Genomic DNA, 16,977 nt, shown 5'->3' with positions numbered 1-16,977 from the left:
GTGACTTGTTGTTGGCTTATATGTGTAGCCAGGGGGGAGCTGGGTCACAGGGCTGGCTCTTAGGCAGTCCACTGGCAGCCTCACTTCACACTCTCTGGAATGAAGTCATGTAAGGCTGCTTGAAAAGGGGTCTTCCATAAGCTGGTCTTCTCACAAAGCCAAGCAGCATCGGCTCGAGCCCTAAGAGCCAGTAAGCAGTGATGAAGATGAATGGATTTGTCCATGGAGCTTAAGCTCTCACTGGGTCAGCCTGGAAGTGATACCTTCGACTTGCGATGCAGTAGGAAAGCCGTGCACCAGCCAAGGGGTGTGGAGGAGACTGGCTCTAACGGGCATCCTCTGGGAGGCCCTCAGCGACTGCAGAGGAGGCAGCTAATGAAGCGCAGGCCCCGGGGTGGCAAGGACATGGGGGAAATATTTACTGTACTAGAGGCCCGATGCACGAAATTCATGCAAGAGTAGGCCTTCCTTCCCCCAGCGGCCAGCACCGGCTTCCCTCCAGCCCCAGGGCTTCCCTTGCAGCCCCGGCTTCGTCTGGAAGGTCATCCAGAAGGACATCCACTCTAATTAGCATATTACGCTTTGATTATTACAGGTTCTCCCTGATAACTATAATCTGGAATAAAATTCTCAGAGGCATTTTCTTGTTTACTCATTTCAGGAAGACAAACTGCCAGCATAATGTTGTTTTACTGTGGTAAAATACAGATAACATAAAATGCACCATCTTAACCACTTTTAAGTGTACAGTTCAATGCACATTCACATTGTTATGCAACCATCAGCATCAGCCATCCCTAGAACTTTTCCATCTTCTCCCTGAAATTTAGTTCCTCTTAAACACTAACTCCCCATCCTCCCTGTGCCCCACCCAGGCCTGGCAACCTCCACTCGACTGTCTGACTCTATGAAATGTGACAACTCTAGGTTCCTCTGGTAAGTGAAACCATACAGTATCTGTCCTTTTGTTTCTGGCTTATTTCACTTCACATGCTATTCTTAAGGTGTATCCATGTTGTAGCATACGTGAGAATTTCTTTCCTTTTCAGGGCTGAATAATACTCGTGTGTGTGTGTGTGTGTGTGTGCGTGTACAGGCGTGTGCACACACACACATTTTATCATTTCAATAGCAGATGAGCATTTGGGCTGTTTCCATCTTTTGGAAATTGTGAATAATATTATCAACAATGGCTTACTTTCTTCAGAACAATTTTTAAATAAAGTGTTTTTTTTGACCCTTTGACTACTATGCTTACTGACACTCAGTTTTCAGTGATTAATGAACTACATTTATTCAGCCCAAGAACTGTACAGAGAGGGATGTGAATTCTCATCTTAGTTCTCAAGAACAAAGAGTTAATCAGTGAAAACCCTTTAATGAGGACTTTCTTTCAGGTGGCAGCTGCCATGCACACAAATCTAAAGGCCTCACTTATTTCTACAAACACGAGCAACCCTCACCCAGCTGGACATCTGAATGTGCCTGAAGTTGAAGGTTTCAGATTCTCTTGTCAAAACAAGTCATCTGTCAGCAGGACAGATGCTGTCAAAAGCATTTCTGCACCTTTCAGTAGCAAAGAGGAGCGGAAAGAAACCTCAGGGAATTTAGTTACTGCCAATTGCAGCTTTCATTAAACATTTTGTCAGCCACTGTCATAACACAAATTGTCCCTGTTCTTGTAAAAAGGGTGCACAAATCTTTGAACAATTGAGCCCAGCCAAGGATATTCTTCCCGCTAATCTGCTGAAAGATGACCGTCGGCCCACCCTTTGCAGCTCACGCAAGAGGCACCTCTGGTGAGAACAGCTCAAGTTTTACCAGGTTTTATTTGTCTGAAAAGCAAACTGTTTAACAGTGCATGGCACAGTCGGCCTGCTGAGCATTTTTCGTAACAAATTCCCCCACCTGAACCCACTGAACTAGAAAAGCGAAGGCCTCGAGTAGCTGAGAAACACACATTACCTCTGCCCCCGCCAGTTACGTAACCCTGTGCTGTCCAATTCAACAGCCACTGGCCACGCAGCCAACAATGTTACTATTTGAACGAATTAAGAATTCAGTTCCTCAGTCGCACTAGTGCAATATTCCACAGCCGCACGTGGGTCACACTGCACCATGCAGACAGAGGCACTTCCACGCCACTGAAATGTCCGCTAAGCTGGGCGGAATCCAAGTCTCGGAGTGCTCGCAAATACTTCCAAATCATGAGATCAACAAATATTTAAAGTGAAATGGCACCTGGGTGAGAAACTTGGATTTTAACAATAAATGTGAATTTCCCAATAATTCAAGGTCTTTGTTAAAAAACGGGGGGAGGGTTGGACACAGATATTAGCCGTCTTTTAGGCGCACAAAGTTCTTAGCCATCCCACAGAGGGAGCGGCCTTGGGAAACTCAATTCATCAGGAAGACACTCTTGAAACAAAGGCCCTCTGAGAGTAACTCTGGAGGCTTCATCAGTATTTACAGAACCTGACCAGCACCTTCCTACAACCAGAACCACGAGGGAAACCGGCTGGCAAGCAGGAAGTAATTGGCTCCTGGGAAGCCGAGGGATGCCAGGTTCCGTGTTGGTGGAGTGGGTTCCGTGAGGAAGTGCCCCGCATCCCTGGACCACATCATTCACACTGTCCTCACAAGCAGGCACTGCTCACAGGTCACTGAATGCAGACAAACCCCTCCCGGGAAGCCGGCACAGCTCCACTTGTATTTCAGTATGAATAGGAGCCATAACTCACTGCAGAAGGAACTGTCCTCATTTGGTGGCAAGCATTCCCTGAGGAGGGAGGTTTTCAGAGTCATTCTGGTGTCCAGGCCAGGCGATTTCCCATTACTCAACCTTGTCTGGGCTCCTGACCGGCAGGGCACTTTGCATATTTAAGCTTTCAGATACATCCACTGACCCAACTACTGAGCACTACTGAGGGCCCAGGCCTCACCGGGAGTCTGGTGTTTCTCGGGAAACTGTGGACTCCAGTGGACATCGCTTCTTACCCTCAGGAAATGCTTTTTTGCCGCCCATTTTAAAGGAGTCACCTGCGTTCCTAGGACAGAGAGCAGTGCTTTCAAATGTCAAGGCTGTGAGTGAGTGAGGAGAGCATGCAACTTTGTAAGTTATTCAATCTCTTAGGCTCACTCCGGAGGCTATTTCTGCTGCTGCATTTTTACCTTCTGAGGAATTATGTGCAGTACAGTCCCAATAAAATCACCACATTATGTTCCCCAGACCCACAGTATAAGGTTGTCTGAGAATAAGAGATTTATTTAAAATCTAAAATATCAGATGTCCTTATCTTTTCTACTGTGATGTTTCCGTTTCCCCTCATTACCCAAGCGCCACTACTAAACAGCCTAATAATCCACATTAACCAGTTAACTGCCACGATATTTTGAATTTAATTTTAAAAAGTCCGCCACTTGCGTCTATAGACGCTTAAGGCGTACAAATGGTTAAAGGTGTACATTTAGAATGAAACTGCATCTTAAACTAGAATCACCCCTCGGGCCTCCTCGCTCCAGAATTCCCGCCAGGAGAAGATCCGGAATGTGCAGCCATCCCTCTCCAGTGAGCTAAGCATGACACCCTAAACTGAGACTCGGAAAAAGAAACACTTTCTGCAAATGATTAAAGGCAAAAATCACTCAGATATTAACTCAATACGATACATACAGCTCATCCTGTAAGCTTTGGGTCAATTATATTTAAGAAAGTCAGTAAATGGCCCTAACTGGTTTGGCTCAGTGGATAGAGCATCAGCCTGTGGACTCAAGGGTCCCAGGTTCAATTCCGGTCAAGGGCATGTACCTGGGTTGCAGGCAAATCCCCAGTAGGCAGTGTGCAGGAGGCAGCTGATCGATGTTTCTCTCTCATTGATGTTTCTAACCATCTATCCCTCTCCCTTCCTCTCTGTAAAAAATCAATAAAATATATTTTTTTAAAAGTCAGTAATGAATCACAGTTACTTAACTATTTGAAAATGTTACATAGATAGTTCTATATGCAAGTGAGGTATACAAACAATTCAAAAGAGATAATACACACCAGCCATATAAGGACCCGAGAGGCACCAACGACTTTTATTCCTTAAAATTAGCTAAAATCGCGATGGAAATCAGTGTGGCCTCTGAATTCTGACGCTGAAGACAACTGAGAGGAGTCCCCTGGGATGCAGCCCTCCACCTTAGCCGGTCACTCACCTCACCCAGGCCATGGCTAGTTTGAATCCAGGTCTCAGTTTTGTCCCTTAGCACCCAACAGATGTCAAATCCAACAAACAGTAATTGAGTGTTTTCCTACAATGTCTACTGTGCTGTGATAAGATCTGATACAAATTAGGATAAGCTCTAGCCCTTAACCTCAAGGAGTTTACAACCTACTGGTCAGGTGAGACTCTGGACCAAACAATGACAGCCACAGGCCCTGGCGGGCAGGCCTCTGGGGGTGGCAGGCACAGCCGCCTACTGGTGGCCCTTCAGCCAAAGCTGGGCTTCAGGGAAAATTGTTTGTGACTCAACAGTGTTTGGAGAAACCTAAGGTTTTCACACACAAAATAACAGTTTCAGTTTCCCTTGAAAATAACCACTGGGAGAGCACCCCTGACAATAGCAATCCTTTGGTTAGCAAGTCCTCCAGGGGCCCAGGGGCCTCCGCTGTGTCGGCAGCCCTCTTCCCTCAGCTCAGCACCTGCCTGCCCCTGGAGCATCTGAGGGTATCACCCCTGGTATGGATACCACTGAGTCCAGGTGGTGCTCAGAGCAGGGAAAGTCAGTTGTGGTAAGAAAAATTTATCAGAAAAATACAAAACCTTAGCTGAAACCTGGAAAAAGGCTGGGAGAAGAACACTGTTTTGAGGAAGAGTACCAGAAATGTTAAATAGGGCGTGGAGGGTATGAACCTTAAAAAAAAAAAAAAGCCAAGAAGACAGGACCTCCTAGAAAGGAGAGGTCAAGACACAAAGACACAAGCAGTTTCAGGACAACATGGAGAAGCGCAGCCAGAGTCACGTGCCTGCCAGTCAGTAAGTCAAGGGTTATATAAGCCTTCGCACACGTCCGTGCCAGGTCCCTCGTGAGCGTTCATCTTCAGGCCATAAAGGCTGATTCCCACAGAAGCAGAATATGCCCTTGTTCAACTACTGAGAGCTTGACTAACAGTCAGCGGCCCCCACCACTGAAAGCGATCAGCATTTGCTTTCTGGAACATCCCCTAAAACAGGAGATTCTAGGATCTGTTTTTCCTACCAAACTAAGGTTTTGGCTAAAGAAAGGAAATTAATTGGTTGTTATGTGATTTTGTTGTGTGTGTTTTTTGGGGTTTTGTGTGTGTGTTTTTTTTATATTTTATAGATTTTTTACAGAGAGGAAGGTGAGAGGAATAGAGAGTTAGAAACATCGATGAGAGAGAAACATCGATCAGCTGCCTTCTGCATACTTCCCACTGGGGATGTGCCCACAACCAAGGTACATGCCCTTGACCGGAATCGAACCTGGGACCCTTCAAGTCTGCAGGCCGACGCTCTATCCACTGAGCCAAACCGGTTAGAGCTGATTTTGTTATTTAAGCACTTTCATGCTTGGTTGTGGGGGGGTTCTAAGGAGTCCACAAATCTCCCATACCAGTCTCTTGTTAAAGATGGTGCGTGCACCGTTAGCCCCTAAAGATGAATTAATTAAATTAGGAGGAGGCACTAGAGCCCACCAGCTCTGCAGGGGGCAGGTACTCCACAAAGGGGGTCTGCACGGGGAATAGCGGCTAGCCACAGGCTGACCCTCCTACAGCCGCCACACAGGGGCCACCACCATGACCGCCCAGCCAGGAAGAGGCGTCTACAGCCACCAGGTGGTCTGACCATAGGGAAGGAGCAGGGGAGGAGGGGAGAGGGGTCAACAGTCTGGTCCCCTATTCTGTACTATCATCTCTGAAGCGGTCACAAATCTGCCCTCTCAGAGTCCGCAAACTCCTCAGGACTTCCCAACTCATCACCTCCACACAGGCCCCTGCACCGTGGCGGACACCAGCCAGCATACAGCTCCCACGTGACCCAGAGCCCGGCATCTGAGGGACAGAGGGCAGGCGGAGCTGGGAGCCAGGCCTCCCTCCCTGTCAATCAATCAACATCCTGAGACACAAGGAGCTTCAGTGAGAGCAGAAGGCTTATCAGTCCTGACCTCCAGGGACAGACAGTGCCCCTGTGCTCACCTCTGGCGACACTCCCGAGGCTGGAGTTTCCTCGGGGACAGGATGAAGGAGGAAGTCTCCTAAATGGAACCTTGCTCTGCGGAAGCAGGAACGAGACTCTTGCTTCTGTAGCAGGTAAAACAGCCGGGCAGAGGGACAGGAAGTGAGGACACATTAATCTAGTGGATAAATTTGGAATCCTGGGTTCACCAAGTGCTTCTTAAGGTCCACCAGTGCCCCTCTGGTCACAGAATAATGTTTGCCTTCCTAACACCTCCACCTGCACCCTCCGCCCCACAAATGTCCACGTGGAGATGAGCTCTCTGTAAAACCACCCCTGTAAATAAAGGGTTTATGAAAAGCATGATGCAGCTTTAAAATCCACTAACTTTGGGGTTATATATTAAAGCTGCAAACTAGCTATGTCTTATGAACACCTCTTTGACTGAATGTCACCCACCAGAATGTGTTTCGAAACTGGCACAATCGCCAACCAGCAGGAACGCGGTGGTGGTCAGTTCCCTACCCGCCACTGAAACGCTTCGGCACTGCACACTGATTTCACACACGTGTGCCCCACCTAAAGCCCTGAGGGGAACCTCGCCATCAGAGAAGAAAATATGAATTTTGTTCTAGTTGGTTTGGCTCAGTGGATAGAGCGTCAGCCTGCAGACTGAAGGGTCCCAGGTTTGATTCTGGTGAGGGGCGCATGCCTGGGTGGAGGGCTTGATCCCCAGTAGGGGGCATGCAGGAGGCAACTGATCAAGGATTCTCTCTCGTCACTGATGTTTCTATTTCCCTCTCCCTTCCTCTCTGAAATCAATAAAAAAATATTTTTAAAGAAAATACATATTTTAACACAGCCCCATAAAAAGTACTGCTGGCCACATCCCAAGCCTGTCTTTCTGGCAGAAGGTGAAGCCAAGAATTTCACTGGGATAAAAGGATAAGTTAGGAAACTATATCAGTGATGCTGGATTCCTCAGAAATGAAACCTCCAATAGCATATTACTCCCCTGAGTACAAAAGACACACATTAAAATATTAAGAACAAACAAACACCCCCAAGTCATTAATTACACTCCGTTCTAAACACTCTTGTCTAGATGTTCCCCAGAACGAGGGAAGATTCAAGACATTTTGTGGCTTTTTTAACCCTCATTTCTGACAATTCAGATTCTAATATAATCCAATCAATGAAAATAATAGTACGCAAACCTCGTTACAGAAATGTGTGCCAAAAGATTTTTTTAAATGTTAGCTCCAGGCTTAGCCATCCTGGTTTGTTGTTGTTAAAGCACATGTTTAGAGGGCAATTTTAGGCAACACTTTGGGTCACAGAAGAGTAATACATAGGAAGAAGGAAATGAAAGTGCTTTTTTTTTAAAGTAAATACATCTGTACAAACAACAGCTTACCTTAGTGTTATCAGCATCTCTTTCCTCCCCCACCCACACGGAAAGATTTTAAGGGACAACTGACACAAGTGGTTTAACTCCCTTCCCAGGAGAAAGCTACGCGCAAGGAAGATCCTTTCTGGGAAGCCCGGGGTCCTCGGGGTGTGGCTGGGGCCCGGTCAGCTTCGGGGCACTCACAGGCATCTTTCATTTCTCCGACTGAAGTCACACCCACTACTCACTACTCTCTAACATCTTGGTCATCAGAAACCTATGAAGCTCATACAAAAGTCCAGGTGTCCTTGCATTTGCCAGGATACCCTGCAGTACAAACGGATTAAGTGCAAGACTCCTTCAAACATTATCAGACATTCTCAACGCTATCTCCTCTTCTGGATTTTCAATACCATCTTCTAGGTTTCAAACATTAAATATTATCTCCTTGTTTTACCCTCCCTTTCTTTCCCAGCTACCTCAAAACTTGAAAATGACGATTACTCAGCCCAGCCAGGTGGCTTGGTAGGTTGAGCGTCATCCTGTGCAGCGAAAGGCTTCGAGTTCGATTCCAGGTCAGGGCACACACCCAGGTGGTGGATTCGAACCCCAGTCATGGCACATACAGAGGCAACCAGTCGATGTTTCTCTCTCTCTCTCTCTCTCAAATCAACACACGTATCCTCAGGTGGAGGATAAGAAAAAGAAAATGTGCAGTTTTAGATGGCCAGCCTTCTGGTTAACAGTTAATGCGCTGGCTTTATTCACTAGCATCGACGTGGGATCTCGTTCTGTCAATTTTTCCATCAGGTTTTTAAAGTTTATGTGCCATGAAACATCACTGAAGCCAAGCGACTAAGATGTCATGAAACGCTGTCAACTTAAAAGCTCGTCCCACCGTTTTCTCGGCGCCACAGCCACTTCTCTGGTTGTGGAAGTGACTGCGAAGATACTAAGTCAAGGTGCAGGGAGCACACAGTCTCTGCATGCGTCATCTTACACAGGCTGCTTTCTGCTATTACAATACGCAACTTCCTTTTCACTGGGACTGTAAGCACCAAGCTTGTGTCCTCTATCCTTGAACATTATGAAAATTTTACTATGTCGAATGGATAACTGGCCGTGAAAATGGCTGAGCAACAATATACGTTCATTTTTTCCTTAAAAAAAAAACAAAAAACCATTCATCAAGTCCTCTCAATATGATGCCTCAACTTTTCCACATGGTCCACTGCCTTCATCCAGGCCCAGGGCATCCCAAAGCCAAGAGCTCATCCATCTCTCTCTCTCTCTCTCTCTCTCTCTCTCTCTCTCTCTCTCTCTCTCTCTCTCTCACACACACACACACACACACACACACACACACAAGGCCATCTCTTGACAGTTTACAGTTCCAGGTCATTTACTCCCAAAGATGTATCTTAAAAGGTGGATCCCAGCAGTAATTCCACTTTCTAACTATACCTTAACCAAATAATGAGCACAGATACCTATGGGATGTCAGTCTGGTTTTAAAGTAAATCACCAGCAAAAGTTTAATAAAAGCGCTACCAAACTCAACATAAGTGACTCCTTTTCGAGTTCCAGTTACAGGCTGCAGAAACCTCAGAAACAGCACACAGCGTCTGGAGACTCCACATCCTCTCTGTGTGCTGGGAGCGGATGAGCGCCCCTCAGTTCCCACCCCAGCGGGAAATCAGGGCCCTGGGTCACACCAAACCTAGACATCAGATGAGCTCAGCTATCAGCTACATCAGGCAGCTTCCCTCTGAAGAGCTAGCACTTCTTTGATGAACACACCCCTCCCCTGCCCCCACCAGCATTCCTTTCTGAAAGATGATGTAATCAAACCCAAGTTGGTTAGTCTCCCTTCAGTTTGCCGAGTCAAGTTACTCCATCAGGACTTCCTCCTAACAGCACACTACCTTGAGGTCCTGCTCCTCATACTCCTCACTAACAAAACTGGCATCTTAAACCCTCCTCAATTAGAGGGCAGACAAATTCAAAGTATGGTTCGGTGGGGCCCCGTGTGCTCGACCCCCACGCTGGCTTTCCTTTCTCCCACTCCCCACACTTGGCTCTGAAAGGCTGCCGGAGCAAACAAAGGTGCTCCAATCCCAAGGCTGGTCTGCATGACCACACAAGCATGACTCTGCAAAACTGTGCTGGCAACTACATTCACTTGCAGCAAAATGAACCAGATCGATACGCCAAAGCAGGTTGGGATTCAGTGAGGCTGAGCTTGCACAAGCACAAAGACAAACCCGCCCACTCTCAAACCCAAAGAGCTACTGGGGAGGCACCTGCACAAACTCGCCAGGGTGGTTTGTAAGGTCACAAGCACCTCAGAAAGCTCTTTTATTCCCAGGGGAATGCCATAAATGGTAGGCCTGTCACCCTGCTGGTGTCAATATTTATCTAAGGCCTGGGTATTCACAATGCTATAAACCAGGCACTTTCAATCCACTCATTCACATAATTTGCCACTACAAAGTCCCAAAACAGATTTATTTACAGCCTGGATTTCTTCTCTCCCATTTCCATGCAGGAGGCATGTAATGCAGAACTGCCAATATCACATGGCACTGCTCCAGAGTACGATGACAAGATGGGGAAGGAAACAGGTGTCTGTCTCTCCCTTCCCGTGGCACAAATGCTGTCTGCCCTGGAAATGGGCAAAGCTCAGACCATTCAGTAAAGTAACTGAGCCCCTAGCACCTCACCCAGGCATTTCCAAGTGTGACTTATTCTCCCCGGGTGAACCCAGCTCAGAGGAAGACCTGCTATTCCACAACCGTTTGTCAGCTCCACTTCCAAACTCCCTCCCTCCTCCTTCATCCTTTATGGAGTCTTCCTCCCTCAGCCTGTCCCTCCCTCCAAAATAAAGGCTGCTGCTCAATTCCCCTCCCCAGGTAAGTCCTAAGAGATAACTAGTCCATTGATATAAACCTTAGGAAGCCCTTGGGACCTCTGAAGAGAGGTCAGAGTAAAGCAGGAACCCCAGTCATCACTCATGTCCCCAATCCCTCCTGCCTTGGGTACCAAAATGCAGCCGGGGGGCGGGGGGGGAGCGGTTGTGTTGACTTCTTCCAAGGGCGCACCCTGCGGTACTGGAAGGGAGACCAACTTCAGGTTTTCATGCCAAGGAAATCAAGACAGAAAAAAAGATGGGCTTCTCTCCAGTGACAAATTAAAGGACCCACCTCAAAGCCCTCTGGCAAAGTTGAAGGGAAGCGACATTAAACAGACTTCCTAAGCCAGCCTTCTGTGCTCACTCAGCCCACTGTGCTGACCGGTCACACTCTTCCCAACGAGACAGGCAGCCCTACCAAACCCTCACGCAGACCTGGACACTCCATCAGCTCAGTAAGGACCGTCCTACTTGTATCTGCCAACAGGCTGAGTGCCTGCCTTCCTCGGCAGAACCCAACGGCACGGGATGAGCTGTGATAGATGGTGCACGTGTGGTTGAGGGGCCAGCATTCCGACCTCTGCTTTAAATACGCCTGCTGAGTGAAACGGCAGCAGCTGAGGGTGTGGTCGGTTTTATTTTTTCTTACATAAAAATACACACGACATTTAAGTGGCCAGTATTTCCTCACGCACACTTAAGTTAATAATTCACAAACCAACTGACATTCATTGAGGATCAGAAAACTGAAAGGTGGTTTGTGCAAACACTCCTGCTCTTGCTCTTACTTCACAGCTGGCTTATTTAGCTGATGGCTTCTGTTGCCATTAGGGCAGACAGCGCTTCAAAATGTTATTCGTGAAGCCAGATACACCACTACCGAGTCACCTAGCCTCTGGGTTTTATGTTACCCAAATTCCAGCAATTATTTACCTCTCCTGTGGAACAGGTAGGCAATTCTAGGATGGCAGAATCACCCTAGTTTGCTGGTAAGCTTATTGCAGTCACGCTCTCTCATTTCTAATCCGGCCCCTCCAAGTGGACAATCCCCAAAGACACCAACGCACAGTGGAGCAATCGGTACAGTCAGGCCGGCTGTCGGACCCCAGTCCTGACCGTCCTGTCCACATGAGGGAGACAGGCCTCTCCTCCTCGCCACGCCGACCTTCCACTCTCCACTCTCCGCTCTCTCTCCTTCCTTCCCCTTCCCCTTCCTTCCTTCCTTCCTTCCTTCCTTCCTTCCTTCCTCCCTCCCTCCCTCCCTCCCTTTCTAACACTCAATCGAGGATACACTTATTGACTTATTTTTAAGAGAGAGAGGGAGGGAGGGAGGGAGGGAGGGAGGGAGGGAGGGAGGTTGGTTGTACCCACAACCTAGGATGTGCCCTGACCTGGAATCGAATCCACAACCTCTCGGTACATGGGATGACACTCCAACCAGCCGAGCCATGCTGGCCAGGCCCCACCTCTCTTTCTTTATCTCACTTGAGTTCACTCTCTAAAACTGTCTGCGGCTGGGAATGGGCTAAGGAAGAGGGAATCTAAGAAAGTCTTCTCCAGCCACTATTTGGGTGTGTCCAACCTGTTTTAAGATAGAAGGATTACCAGTTGGTGGTGGTACTTGTTTTCAACCAAAGGAAATTAAACCTGGGGTTATGAATTATCTGCAAAGCCAGGCACTTACTACAAACACATGCTCCACAGCACAGTTTATGAACCCGCCATAGAAGCCTCGTTAAAGAGGTTACACATTAACCACCACACATCTCAAGGAAGACCCTATCACCTCCACCATCACCGCACCTTCTATATCCCGCCTTTGGCAGGGCTTTCTGGAAGTTGCTATCTGAAATAAATGCAAATGGGTCCATTTTTTTAGTTTTTGTTTTTAATAAACAGCTAATTTCAGTGTATACAACTGGCCCTTAAGAGGCATCTAGTCCTGGCTGGTGTGTTCAGTGGTTAGAGTGTGTCAGCCTGCTCACCAAAGGGTCTCAGGTTCAACTCTGGTCAAGGTCACATAACCTGGGTTGCAGGTTTGATCCCACCCTGATCTGTAGATCTCTCTCGCCCCTCCCACTTTCTCTCCCCCTCCCTCTCCTTTCCACTCTCTCTGAAAATCAATGGAAAAAATATTCTCAGGTGAGGGTTTTTTTTTTAAAAGGCATCTAATTAGCCCCCACGGAGCAGAAAATAAGCAGTCCCAGAAGGGCAGACATGCGGATGGCCAACCTGTGGTTATTTCTACAGGTGTGTGGGCAGATGTATCAGGGACACAGGAACAGAGCCTGGGATAATACAACACAACAGAAAAGCCAGCAGCCACTCACGTTTCGTTAGGAATTTAATGAACACAAAATGCTTATTGAACACCTCGCATGTGCCAGGAATGGCGTGGGACTCCATCCAGGACCACTGCAATAAGGTAGCTCTACTCTCACCAAGTATACGGCAGGAAAGGGAGAAGACGATGAGCAAGGAACCACAGCCGCGTCCCCAAGCCTCTCCTGGAAGAAGGCAGAGACCAACCACTGCCTTGGTGCTCTGGGAAAAGCCTGGAGGAATGTTTAACCCGAGGCCGGAAGGATAAAGTCACGAAAGAGGCACAGTGGCAAGAGCACAGGCCAAGGTCCTGAGGGAGGGAAAGGCGCGGCTGGGAGAGGAAGACCCAGCCTGTATCATCCCAGCTCAGAGAGCCCTGGTATCAGGCAGCCACAGAGGATGGTGGAAGGCAGGAGAACAGGGACTTGGAGCCACAAGAACTGAGAGCTGAGCTGTGGGCTGTGGGCTGTGGGTCTCACACTTACGCCTCCAAAGCAGTGTCCCCCCAGAGCTGACGAGCATGCAAATTCCCAGGCTTTGGCCCCACAAATGCAGCTCCAAGGTCAATGGAGGAGTGAAAAAATGCCTACTGGCTGCCGTAACAACTAACAGAGAGCCACCAGGTAGTTACTACTTCATGGCCTGCGCCCACTCTAACTAAATCAGCAAGAGTGCACCTGCAGGCCTCTCTCAAGCACCCACCACCCAGAATCCCTGCCTCTATCCACTTAGCTCATCTAGAATGGGACTAAAGAGCAAGAAATAAAAACAGAAGCAGCAGATCTGCCCCTCTACACCAGGCCCGGGGTTCTAGATGCTGGCAGAATCTCAGTGCTGACGCCGGAGGGACGCAGAGGGCCTCTCTCCCTCTGGTTTCTTGCTGTAAAGAAAACCACTGCAAGGCCTCGGCTTCCTTGCCCATTAAAAGCCACCAGGGCCATACTTTTCAATTAGTTGTGTCAGCCCACCACCCTGAAGCAGCCAAGTTCAATGTGTCTCCCCTTCCCACTCCCCCTGCTTCCGGTCTCCACCAAACACTTCACACCTCCTATTGTAAACCTGTCCAGAGCAATTACAGGCCTGCACTTGGACAGCCTCAGGACTGCATTTCGGCCTAATTTATAGCTGCAGTTCTACCGGCAAAGGCAGGCTTGCCCTGGAGTCAGGCCTGGCTGTGAATGTCTGTGCACAACAAACATCCTTAAGGTACAGGAGGGCAAACCCTCCTATTCCAGCAGAGAACACTGCGATGAGCTCCCCAAGGGTCTGGAGCTGGACTGACCCGAGAACAACCATGTTCTCTTCTGCAACATTTCCTCCTTCGCTTGGGGTTACAAACAGGGCGACAATCAACCAAAGAAACCAGGCAAGCATTGCCCGTTATATTTCTACCTGGGGTTCGTAAAAGTCTTAAAACTCCTAAAAATAAAATTCTGTGTACCTAAGCAAGGTAAGGCAGAGAAAAGTGTCTCTACCTGGGCAAAATCCAAACCACTGAAAATGGTACAACCTATCTCTTTTCAAAACATGCTCTGCTTGTAACTCAATAAAAGAACGAATGACCCGATTAAAAAATGAGCAAAGAAACAGAATAGACATTTCTCTAAAGACATATAAACGGCCAACAAACACACAAAAGCATCACAAGTCACTAGAGATATTCAAATAAAAGCCATAATGAGATACCACTCCACACTCACTAGGATGGATATAATTAAAGAGACAGACAACCCCTAACCAGTTTGGCTCAGTGGCTAGAGCATCGGTCTGCGGACTGAAGGGTCCCAGGTTCGATTCTGGTCAAGGGCATGTACCTTGGTTGCGGGCACATCCCCAGTAGAGGGTGTGCAGGAGATAGCTGATCGATGTTTCTCTCTCATCGATGTTTCTAACTCTCTATCCCTCTCCCTTCCTCTCTGTAAAAAAATCAATAAAATATATTTTAAATAAATAAATAAATAAATAAATAAAAAGACAGACAAGCCCTGGCCGGTGTTGCTCAGTGTCAGCCTGAGCACTGTGGGTTGTGGGTTCAATTCCCAGTCAAGGGCACATACCTGGGTTGCAGGTTGGATCCCCAGCCCCAGTCAGGGCAACTGCAGGAGGCAACCAATCAATGTTTTCTCTATATGTTTTCTCTATATATTTCTCCCCCCGCCCAACTCATCCCTCCTTCCCTTTCACTCTCTCTAAAAAAAAATCACTGGAAAAAATATCCTCAGGTGAGGATTAACAACAAAAAAACAACAGACAGACAATAAGTACTGGTGAGATTGCAGAGTAATGAGAACTTTCTGATGGAAATCAACAGGGTGCATGCAGCCTCTGTGGAAAACAGTCCAGCAGTTCTTCAAAGAGTTACACAGAGTCATAATATGACCCAGCAAACCCACTCCTAGGTATCTACCCAAGAGAAATAGACATATATTTATACAAAAATGTGTCACCAATGTGCATAGCAGCATAATTCATAATTGCCAAAAAGTAGAAACCACCCAAAAAGTCCATCGACTAATAAATGGATAAACAAAATGCGATCTAGCCATGCAATGGAATATTATTCAGTCACCAAAGGGAAGAACTGCTGATTCCAGCTATACTACGGAAGCTCCCTGAAAAACGTTTTGCTAAGTGAAAGAAAACAGACACAAAAGCCGTCTCTACGATTCCCTTTACATCGAATGTCCAGAATAGGCAAATCCAGAGAGACAGCAAATAGATGTTGCCAGGGGGTGGGGGAGGAAGGGAGAGGGGAGGGACTGCTAATGGGTGATGAAAATGATGTTTGTACAACTCTGAATATGCTAAAAACCCTGAATCACATAGTTTAAAGAGATAACTTTTATGGTACTTAAGTTACACTTCAATAAAGCTTTTATTATTTAAAAACAAACAAAAACCTGTTGCTTTAAAAAGGCCACCTGGCTATTTCTGTACCATAAAAATGCAGGAATAATCTTTTTTTCTCTAACTGCTAGTGGATAAATGAAGTGGGAAGCAGGCAAAATACCCACACCTCAGGTGCTAGAGCCATGGTCCCACCTTCAAAAATGCCGCACTGGCAATCCACTCCTTCTGGCTTCCTAACTGCTGCTCCACTGGCTCTGCCCACCAGCCCATCCGCAGGGAAAACCTCAGCTGGAGTTGATCCTCGTGCAGAAAACAAAATTCTCAGGATTTCGAAAGAGTAGTTTTTTCTGCGTTTGAGTGATTATTTAATGAGGCTGTGGAAAGCAGCGTTTCCAGTGGCTAGCTAGCCATTCAAAAATTTTAAGAACAAGCCAGAAGGCAGGCGGCAATGTCACCACAATGGCGAGAGAATAAATGAGTTACATTCAGAGTGAGGTCTAACTGATTAAGATCTAACCCCTTTCTGTGGTTGGGGTAGGCAGATTTTAGAATAGCAATCTATTTCTGGAAAAGTCCCTCCTGAGGGAAAACTGGGAGGGTGGTTCTGTTTTAAAGTTGGTTGAGGTGGATCAAAAGCAGGTATAACTGGCCAATGCACCCCACCCTCCCCCACGGATATGTCGGGGACCAGAGCAGGTGTTCCCTCCACCCCCACCCAGGTATCAGGTGCTACCCTCACCAGCAAAGACGTAGTTAACTGGGAAGTCCGAAAGTCTAATGGGGCCAGGATGCTAACCAACATCAAAGGGATTCCAGCTGCTCCCCTTATGCAATAAACTTCTTTCACCCAACATCATTCACACTTTCAGAGTGCAAAGTTCACTCCGATATTGGTGGCTTTCTCACTTTGTAGCTTTCTTGGCAAGTGTCCCTTGGCCTGGTTGTTCATTAATATATAATCAGAACATTAAAAGCATTGTTTTGCCTTCTGGGGGGGAGGGAGGGGGGCTGTGATCAATTTAATAAAGCTGACATTGTCCCTAGGGTGGGGAACCACCTTGCAACTGACAAAGAATTCCAAGATGCAGAGATCAGACAGTCTGTACAAGTCCACACTCACACAGAGTTAAGTATTTCACAAGATGTTTTTGATATTCCTCCATGGCAAAGAGGTTAAGATTAAAATGTTTATCTTACCACAGAAATTGACTGGGCACTTCTTTCCCTTTAACTCTTTCCACCCCAAGTTCGTCCTCACCTTAAACCTTTAGAGCAGTGGTTCTCAACCTTGGCTGCACATTAGAATCACCTGGGAATCTTTT

At 47.2% G+C, this 16,977-nt stretch overlaps 1 protein-coding gene across 8 annotated transcripts in view; it reads right to left on the bottom strand.

Annotated features, from left to right (window-relative positions):
• LRIG1 (leucine rich repeats and immunoglobulin like domains 1) overlaps positions 1-16,977 on the bottom strand; it is a 101,585-nt gene that overhangs the window by 67,481 nt on the left and 17,127 nt on the right. Inside the window, exon 1 of one of the 8 annotated variants that reach the window (XM_036331624.1) lies at positions 6,203-6,289. The exons of the other annotated variants lie outside the window; for them this stretch is intronic. The gene's annotated coding sequence lies outside the window, so the exon portion shown is untranslated. Of the gene's footprint in view, positions 1-6,202; positions 6,290-16,977 lie in introns of those variants that run through there. 8 annotated transcript variants of the gene reach the window in all.

Source organism: Myotis myotis, unplaced genomic scaffold (genome assembly GCF_014108235.1).
Source record: "Myotis myotis isolate mMyoMyo1 unplaced genomic scaffold, mMyoMyo1.p scaffold_m19_p_13, whole genome shotgun sequence".
NCBI classification, from domain to species: domain Eukaryota; kingdom Metazoa; phylum Chordata; class Mammalia; order Chiroptera; family Vespertilionidae; genus Myotis; species Myotis myotis.
Note: the sequence above shows the minus strand (reverse complement) of the source record. Positions and strands in the feature narration are given on the sequence as shown.